Consider the following 10,714-nt stretch of genomic DNA (forward strand, 5'->3'; position numbering starts at 1 on the left):
ATTCATATATAACAAACTGTTTTCCAAAATAACAAGTTAAAACACTAAAAATTATTAACTTACATTGGGTCATTCTGTCAGAAATTTGCGAATGAATAAAGTGTATGCTTTGCCTCAAAGTCTCTCACAAGATTACTGTCAAGATGTTAGCAAGGACTATACTCAACTCATGTTTAATAGGATGGAAGACCTGCTTGAGATGGCTCACTCAAATGGAGGAGGACTTCATTCCTTACCACATGGCAACTGGTTTCTTTGACAGTAAATGATACGGAGAGCAAGATGGAACATTCATTATCTTTTACGAGTCAGCTTTGGATGGCACACTCCTATTCATTTCTTACTGATTACATAAGCCATCACTATTTGTTTTTGAAAAAGACTATGGGAGGGCTGGAATGGGAGATGGTGACCACGAGTGCCTTCTTGGAGGTTGACAATAAGGTAAGCTTACAAGATAAAATATTTTCCTTGCTATAGTCTTAGTCAAAATCACTTTGAAAAACAAAATGTAGTACTTTTATTCAAATCAGATGACTTAACTTGGATAAGTAAACTTTCCATGTTGAGTAAATAATCTTTAAGTCTAATTTTAATATGTGAAAAATAGGAATGAAAATACTTGCCTTTTTCTGAGTGGATAATAATACTGTCAACCAAGATTGGGAAGGTCTTGTCATAGAATAAATGTTTGTTCTCTTAAGCCCTATAGAACACTACTAGTGCACTCAATGCTAAATAAAACTTTAAAGAAAGTTATCCTGGAGGACACGTGTTTGTTTCATAACTGCATTGAGTATTCAATACAAAACAAAATTTTTAATGTTAAGGAACAAAAACACATAAATACATAACCGTTTTTCAATTTACTCCTCATCCTACTTCACTTCTCATATTTTTAGTATATCTCATTCTATATTCCCCTCAAAATCTATTTACTGAATTTGCACTTAAGCTTTATATAAAATCTGATTAATATATTAGCATCCATATGTACAAATGTTACTTACTTTTGCCTAGGCCAGTGGGAAAATTATATAATTATGTAACTTACTAAAACTCATTTATATTGTGACAAGAAAAATTACAGAAGTATAAAACTAGAGACAACAATAAAATATTTTATCGGGTAGATAATTATGCCTATTATTCCCATCAATGACTCTCCACCCAAGTTAGCATCTATTATGTATAACTTAACTTAAAATATCTCACTGTAAGCAGAATTAAAAGTTAACTTTAATTTGTATTCCAGGAAAAGGTATTTAACATTTAATATTCCTGAAGAAATTGGTCCACACTAAAGAAATAACAACAGCAAGCAGGAGCATCAACGGAAATATTATCACCAAATATTTTTTTTCTTTGTCAAAACTTTGTGGCATTCAAAGAAAATGTGATTGGAAAGAATGTATAATAAGGACTATGAACAGATTATTTCCTTTACTTAGAATGATCACCATAACTAACTTACTCATCTCATTCAAATCTTGGTTCAAAAGTTATTTTCTCAACATGGAGGCTCTGAGCACGCTATCTCAAGTTCTTCTATTTCTTCCCATCAATCTTAGTCTTCCTAACATAGTTCTAATTTCTCTCTTTTTCATATTATTTGCTGTCTTTTATCACACTTTCAAGCTCAATATACTTATTGTCTGATTTTCTTCCTGCTCCTTTCACAAAGGCATATATTTTTGCCACTCTTTTTAATGCTTGCTTCCACTTCTAGGAGTACTTCTCAAAGAATAGTTAATAAATATTTTCTTGGATAAATAAATAAATACATACTTAAGTGCTGCATTACTCTCTGAACTATTACATTTTTTATACCAAAATCCATGTGTGCTGGGTATCTGTGGTTTGTGGAATTTTTACCTTACACTTTAAAATTGTCTTTTTTTTTCTTCCTGGTGTTGGGGATAAAACCCAGGGCCTTGTGCATGTGAGGCAAGCAGTCTACCGACTGAGCTATATCCCCAGCCCTAAAATTGTCTTTTATTATCACTTTTTGATGAATTTTCCTGGCTTACAAATATGCCTGAGGTAGTAGACAGTAATTAAGCATACAAGTCTTCTATTAAATAAGATATATCAAACTTCAGTGTATTTTTTTAAAGGCAGAGAAGTCTGCTTATATTGCAGAATGTCACATCAGTAAGTCTCAGAAGGAGCCCAGAAGTCAAAATAATAATCAAACATTACAGATCATTTCCATACAAGGGTCATATGTTACAGTTTGAGAAATATTCTGAGCTGATGGAACAGTGGTTACGATGAGCCCTGACTCAGAGATGAACATTTTCACAAATCTTTAACTAGTCAAAGTATAATAAATTTGTTTGTTTTACATGGATAGAGTAAAATAAGAAAGACAAGTAATTATTTCTGGTACATTTACTTATCCCTCATACAGATTTGGTGGTAAATAGCTATATAATAACTAACCAAATTATTTGTTAGATAGAAATTTTTCTTGGTTTTGACTGCTTTTTGTCAATAAGTGAACTTCACATTCTACTTCAAGAGTAAACTTTGTAATTACCCATAAATGTGAAATTTAGACATGGTAATTAAAACCTAGTCATTCATTTTCCAGACCTAAACATAATGTAAACATAATTCTATCACACTGCTTCAGCTATATTATCAATTCAGACTTTCATCTCAATATATGTAACTATTTACAAAGTTGTTATGTTCTTTTTTTTTCAGTCTAAATTCCCTTTTATTTGCACCAGTGATTATTGTGACCAAACGCCACTGGAAGTTGTCAATTAATCTTTCTGTTGCAAAAGACAATTTGTAATTTTTGATATACACAAAATCTATATATCTGTCCTAAAGTAATTTACCTACATAGAAAATTTGAACTACCAAGAAAGTTAAAGTAAAATAAAACAAAACATAAAATAAAAATAAAGCCATTGGGTTTGACACAATTCAACTATGGGCCAGATTGTTTTCTGTTATCATATCAAACTACATATTTTTAATCTCTTGACCATTAATACAATCAATCTTCTTAAGACATGAACATGATTGAATTAAAGAAACATAAAAGTAAGAAGTGAAGGAGTTATTCTTGCAAAATATATTAAAAATAAGTATGAATTTACCTTCTTCTGGTTATAAACATGAAGATGTTTTTTGACAAAGAAAAAGGAATAACTGAAGTAATTCTCTCTAAAACTAAAGCCAGGGGAAAAAAATTGGCTTCAACTTAGATGTTACAAATATATTTGAACTTACAAATTTATATCAATCATGTTCCATTTCTAGGAAAGCTTAAGGGGTAAATTTGAAAGCTGAGTGGTGCTTTCTTGGAATTTTGGTTCCTGCATTTCTTATAATACTTTGTAAGTATTTAAATTACTTTTCTTCACATATCCAGGAAGATTTTTGTTTTCCAAATCTTACCATCACACTGATTCTTATAAACAATGTTTTGTTCCCAGAGTATAGACTAACTTATCCTATATTCAGACTCAGTCATACATACTTTCCACAACATCAGGGTTTTCTCTAACCCTGAGATAATTTAATAAATATATTCTTAAGTTTTGGCAGATTGATAAGAAATAATTAACATGAAGTGGCCATTTTCCACAGACAAAAGGTACCTCAAAAATTACATAAGTTGATATAAAGAATAATATTCAAATTGACATCTTCATATTTAGGCAGCCATATAGACATATTTGCTTTTATTTGAAATTTATTTAAATTTATATAAAATTCTAAAAAATGCTTGTAAGAAAATATTTCACTGATAATAAAAGAATGCTTTGATGATATTAGTTTAATTTATGCCTAAATAAAGATGCTACAAGTTAATCATAGAATGTTACAAAGGCATATATTCATAAACAGAATTTGTTATTTTTCTATAGAGATACAAGTTAAACTTCAATGTACCTACAATGTTCTGTGGATGTTTTTGTTTTTGTTTATTTTAACATAAGTGTATACAACAGGCAATTTCATTTATACCCTTGAGGATCTCAAAGATTATTTTCAAACTCCTCATTTCTCATTCTATGGCACGATTCACCAGCTCAAAAAAGCACATTATAGTACACATTGTAATGCTTGTGATACAAATTATTTGACATCTTGGTCATATTGCTGTAGCAATGTGGATATGCTTTGTTTTAGCACATATCCTGGATGTATGGTTCCATCAAACTAACAAATGGCAGTAATATAAGAACATGTGTTGTAAATGGGGCAGTTGAGCAAATCATTTGACAATAATTTTGCTGGAAATTGCAGTAAACGGAACAATAAGTTCACACATGCTCTTTCTTGTAAACATTTACTATGAGGTGATTAAAGGATCATTTGCTTTTTATGTCTGCCATTTCATCATTTGAGGAATTGTACACTAACTTTTAGCAGCAAATGATTATGGTGCAGAAGGTAATTTTTCTAAGTTAAAATGATAGCTTATTTTTGGGGGGTTGAAAATTAGATTACAGCCACTAATCTGAGGTATGTATAACAAATCAAAATTTATGTGATTTTTGTGAAAGAGCTAAATGTGCTAGAAACTGTGTAGCTTTGTTTAATATACTACGAAACAACTTTGATTACTGAGTTAAAATATGGTTCTGATAATTTTTTTTTCCCAAACAGCAAAAACTTTAAATATGAAACACAGAAGTAAATATTAAAAAGTACATTATTGTAACTAGTAAATTATTCACTATTTATATAAACTGTTGGGATACAAATTACAAAAGGTTGCTAACTATCAGATTTTAAAGCTTAATACGATTTTTATGTGTATTAAGTTCTTTCCTCTTTTTGGAAACAGCAAAACTCAAAGTTAAATCCCTATGTGTATATGCTCAAAGATTAGAATATAAGTCCTTATTAAAGTTGAAGACCAAAATGAGTTCTCTTAAAGATTATGCTCAGTTAGAATCAGAGATGGAAGAAGAGATCACCCAGAACAGAAGAGATGGTCCAAATCAATCAGATGGGAATTCTCATGGAAAATTTATGATGGGCATATTTGGCAAAAGTCTCAGGTTTAGGCATTAGTAATAATACACACCATTTTTGCAGAGTAAAAATCATAGGTAAATCAGGTTCCAAATCATAGTACTCAACTACAGTCAGTGGGAGTCAGTTTTTAGACATAACCCACGTATTTTTTTTTAAGATAGAGAGAGAGAATTTTTTAATATTTATTTTTTTCAGATTTCGGTGACATAACATCTTTATTTTATTTTTATGTGGTGCTGAGGATCGAACCCAGCGCCCCGAGCATGCCAGGTGAGTGGGCTACCGCTTGAGCCACATTCCCAGCCCCAACCCCACTATTTCACTAAGAACAGAGAAAAATTTTGCCAGGGGTAAAGCACATCATTGATGGTGGAAAAATAAGTGAAATGCCTTTACCTTAGAGCTACTTCTCTGACAAGATTTGATAAACAAAACCTAGGACTGGCCTATGAAGAAGATCATATCTTTGTTTACTAATATTGGCATATATAACCAGTTTGGCTGTTGATATCTCTCTTCCAAGAGTTCTCTCTGAAGTTAGCGAACTAATGAAGTAGCCATGGACTATTTTTCCAAATGACAATGGTTGTATGAAGTTTTAATTATTCTTTGAAACCTTTAATCCAGTTCTTGAAACTTGTACTAGCATATTTTAACTTCCACTGATATTTTCTGCTCTTTCTTCATATTCACTTCTGGAATCTGATTCTCTAGAAGAGCTGTGACCTTCTGCAGGTAGTAGTGGCTTACTACTTGACTTGCATGATTGAATAGGTCACAGACTTGACCTATTCTGTCCTTGGGTTAGCATCAGGTAGGACCATTCCCTGAGTATTTTTGTTTGTTTGTTGTTTGGGGTACTAGGGATTGAAACCAGGGGTACATTACCACTGAGATACAGGCCCCAATTTTTTTTTTTTTTGAGACGAGGTGGTTTCATTAAATTGATTAGGGCCTTGATAAATTGCTGAGGGTGGCCTTCAACTTCTAATCCTCATGTTTTAGTCTCCCTGGACCTGGAGTTACAGGCAGACACCACCATGCCCATCCCTCCAAGTGTTTTAACAGTTTCATCTAGAGAACTTGTAATATTTCCTCTATAGTTTTGTTTTCAATTATTTTCATACTTTGTTCTCAAATTGAATTGAAAGTTTTATATTGTAAATTTTTGTCATGGCTCATTAGTATTTGCTTCTACCACTTCATACCCTCAATTTGAGTATTTTTGATGTGTTTCTCCAAAACCTGTCCTTACTCTTTGATTCCGTACATACAGTCGAGAATTATACAACAGAGTCCCTTCTTTTATTTTTTTAATTGTTATGCATGCTTTCAAGAAAAAAAATAACAAATGTAGGATAGTAGAAAATTGAAGAACATTTAGCATTTTTGGTGCTAAATGTATTTTTGATAAAAGTAATTTATTTAGATATATTATGAAGATTTGATTTCACATGATCTCAAACAGCATATTTCTACCAATATATTTATTTCCCTTTCAGATATTTTCATTCTAAAATTGTTACTCAATTCACATGAATTTTATAATTCATAAAATTATTACTCAATTCCCTCTACTGAGTACTAGTTTTAGGAATCACAATTAGCAAATAAAGTACTTCCTTCCAAGGAAATTCCCCACTGAGTTTTGAGACTTTACAGAAGCATGAAAATACTGCATTTTTCCAGTTCCCTGGTGGATTCCAACTCTGTATCCACAGGTGGATTTCTAGTCCTCATAGCCCCATATGAAATTAGATCCCCAATTGTGAATAAAGTAGAAATATAATCAGGATGAAAATCAGTGTGTGGAGATACTTGACACCCCAGAAATCCCAGAATAGAAGCACAGAAACCAGTATGGCAATAGTCTGGCCTGAAGTCTGAGCCCTAATTTTCTTAAACTCATTGATTAGTGATCAAAGAGGAACAACTAAAGAAATAATAGGTAAATCAATATGGAGTGTTGGTGTTGCAATAATACAAAAAATCTGGAAATGAAAGTAACAGACAAATTTTAAAAATGTGGGGGAACAAGCAGAAAACAAAGAATAATGTGGGGGACCTAAAGTTAGATGCATTAGTAATTAAGTGAAAATTGTCCAAACACAGTGGCATGATAGCAGACACTGTCAAATTAGATAAAAAGAAAGAACAAACAATAATATGGTATAGAAAAACTCACTTCATATATAATGCAACAAGTAGACTATAAGAAAGGGGGAAATGGGCTATTAATACAATAATCAAAAAGTTGGAGTGTTATTAATAACAGACAAATTAGATTCCAGAACAAATAAAATGACTAGGAATAAAAATATCTACTACATAATAATGAAAGGATCAGTTTACCAAGAAGACATAGCCATCTGAAGTGAATATATGCATATACATATAGCCACAGAATGCATTAAAACATTGACAGAAATAAATGCAGCAATATTATCATCCATAATTTTAGTTTAATATTTACCCATTCCTGTCTTGGAGATAGAACATTAGCAAGACAAGAAGTACTCAAACTACCATCACCTATTTGGACCTGACATCTATATAAGACTATACATGCTAAGGCAGAAAATTCCCTTCAAGTGTACGGGGAATATTCACCAAAGTAGACAATATCCTATATTGGAAAATAATCTGTGACTAATTTATAATAATTAAAATCATAGAATGTTCTCTAACCTTTATGGAAATAAATAACAAAATATCTATAGTTATATGACAATTTAACAACACACTTCTATCAATACATGGACAATAAATGAAATCTCAAGAACTGAGAATATAACTCAGTGATAAAGTGCTCTTCAGTACAAAAAAAAAAAAAGTCTGCAGGTAAACTAAAAATATTTTGAACTGCACAGAAACTGGCAAGGTGGCATTTTTTTTTGTCAATTAAAAATTAAATTAAAAAATCCACAGAATAAACATATGCACACCTTTAAAAATATGCAATAATTAAGTACAGTCAATTGCACAAATTCCCAATGTGTCAATTTATACAAAGTATCAAATGAAATATGAAATAAAAAATATTATTGTGAAAAAACATTGTTCAGCGTTAAAAATATACCAAGGGTCCATGCTTGTATAACCAGAGATAGGAAAAAAAAAACAGAGATAGAAGATAAATTGTGCACTAATATGGTGAGTCTCTGGTTTTGATCATATAAAACATTTTTTCATAATTTTTTTTGGCTTGGTGAGGAGTCAAGGTTTCAATATAGAACTAAACATTCTGGACAAGAAGACTCACGGAGTTGTATAACTAAACTGCTACATCTCCTTCTATGCTTTTGCCCCAGGCAGAACTTGTCTTCTCTAAATATGTGCTGAATGTGTTTATTACTAACTGGTTTTACAAATTGCAGAGTTACTAACATACCAATGTTTTTCCTTTTAATAGATTACTAGATCTTTTGTCTTCCTTGACCATTCTGAAGCCTTGATAGATTAACAAAATAAAATGTGAAAGAGATGTGATTGTTTAAGATAAAGTGTGAATATCAAGAGAGATTTCTTCCACAGTAGTTTCAGGCTCTGTTCTTAGGGACCTAAGATACTTCTTCTCCCTTGCCCTTAGAAACAGTCTATAGAGGTGTTGTTGAAACTAAATTCCCTTCTATCTGGATAGTTACTAAATCACTTTGTGAGTTTACAGAATCACAACATGCCAAATTTGTAGGATAAAACTTGAATGCTAAGTTTAAGGAAAAATATCACTTTATCATGGCAGTAAACATAGACTTCATTTCCCAAATGTAGGAATAAACATAACATAGACATATATCTCAACAATTTTAGTTTTGAATATCCAAATGAATGATGATTATTAAAAACCTATTAATAATTCATAAATTTGAAGTATTTGTTGTCATTATACTATCACCATGCAACATCATATTTCTCATAGTCAGAAGAAAAATTCTGAGAAACATAAAAGTGTGGTCTTCTAGGGAGTTTAGAAAAAAAACACCTAAATATAGAACAACTTCTCTTGGCAGTGGCTTTAGTGTGTGTGAATCAGGGTATAAGACAGCTGCCAGTGTAGTGGTTTATCTGCTGCTGGATTTAGCTGGTGAATTATAATTGTAGTGAGCACACTTTTTCTAAGCATGCAGACACAATTTTGACTTTACATTAAAATATTCTTTTAAATTTAGTACCAGCATTATTTTCATTATAGATTTTATAGTCAGGTGGTAAAAATATAACCTGCTTTGGAGTCTTTACCCATGATGTTTCCAATAGACTCATAGTATAGAGCTAAGGTATTCGGTTCTATGATTAAAGTTCAAAATTTCCACTGGTTGAAGAATGTTCTCATCTTTCCAAATAACAGTCTATGCTCATTGTAGGACACAAATTGAGGACACAAGTCCATTAATGCTCAGAAATTTTAAGCAAAATAACATGAGAATGACCGTATTTATAGAATCCAGAATTGTGAATAATTTTTAATAAATTAATAAAAAAAACATGTTATAGTTCTCAACAGTCCAGTTTTTTAAAAAAGTATTTCTGATTTTGGGAAACCCTGACAAAAGTTTAGAAATATAAATTAAATTGCTTGAGCGTCTCTACATGAACAATAGCCCACCACAATATAGCAGTATCTTGTTGTAATGATGAAGCATTTCAGTGACAGGCTGTTCTGTTAAAGTCACCTATAGGTAATGTTAAAAACCTACTAGTTACCAATTCATACATTTTTAACTGTTTATTGAATGTGTTAGTTCGTTAAATAATCAGATATTGTTTTACATTACTTCAATAGATTCTAATTATTTTATGGGATTAATAGTAACATTCCTAATAATTCTTTGGCGGATTCATTTTTTTAGGAAAACATTTGCTGAACAAGGCATGATTCTTGGCCCCAGGTATACAACATGGAACAAGGTAGACAGATTCCCTTCCCTTTCTTACCATATATGGTTAAAGAGAGAAGGAAATACTGGATCATGTAATTAGGAGATTTTCCTGAAATCAGCTAACTGTTTAGGAATGAAAAAGACTACATGAAGGAAAAATAATGCCATATAGATCCAAAAAGTGCTGGACCCATGGGTAGGGCCAGAAGAGGAAAAGTATGTTCTGGGAAACACGATAAGCTAAGTTTTCATAAAAAATTTCACTGACGATCCACCCATACCAGCCTGCCTGGGACCCAGGCTCACAGAAGGCCAAGGGCAACCCTTCACCCACAGGCACCCTCAAGAGCACAGCCTCTGGCACAGGACTGCCCCTTCAGTGCAGCAGTCTACAGAGGGAGGTCAAGCTCAGCAGCTCAAGTCCACTCACACAAACCCGTCCAGGACTAAAGCTCACAGTAGGCCCAGGTCCATCCCCTCCACCAGCAGGGTAGACACGGAGCCCAGCCTCCAGCACAGGACCACCTCTTCCCACCAGCAGACTACAGCCAGAGCCCAGGCCTGGCCCAGATCTGCCCACACGGACTTGTGCAGGACCCAGGACCGGGGTAGGTCCAAGTTTACACCTCCTCCCCTACCTGGGAGCCTAAGCCTAACCCACTTCCATCTTGGGACACTGCAGTCATCGCCATAGCCTTCCCTACCCAGTAGCCCCTAACTTTTTGACAACAGATAGGGCCTAGAAGCAGCTGCATCTCAGAGCAGGCATCCCAAAGAGATTGTGAGGCCCACCCTTTCAGCCCCATAAGACATTGCTTCCATCT

At 32.9% G+C, this 10,714-nt stretch overlaps 1 long non-coding RNA gene across 1 annotated transcript; it reads left to right on the top strand.

Annotated features, from left to right (window-relative positions):
- The first annotated feature begins 390 nt into the window (after nt 1–390).
- LOC308634288 lies at nt 391–5,280 on the top strand. The gene is made up of 3 exons (XR_014018990.1): nt 391–444; nt 3,280–3,356; nt 5,252–5,280. It is a non-coding gene; the product is annotated as an uncharacterized lncRNA (long non-coding RNA).
- The last annotated feature ends 5,434 nt before the right edge of the window (nt 5,281–10,714 follow it).

This window comes from Spermophilus citellus, assembly GCF_964194105.1.
Source record: "Spermophilus citellus genome assembly, chromosome: 15".
NCBI classification, from domain to species: domain Eukaryota; kingdom Metazoa; phylum Chordata; class Mammalia; order Rodentia; family Sciuridae; genus Spermophilus; species Spermophilus citellus.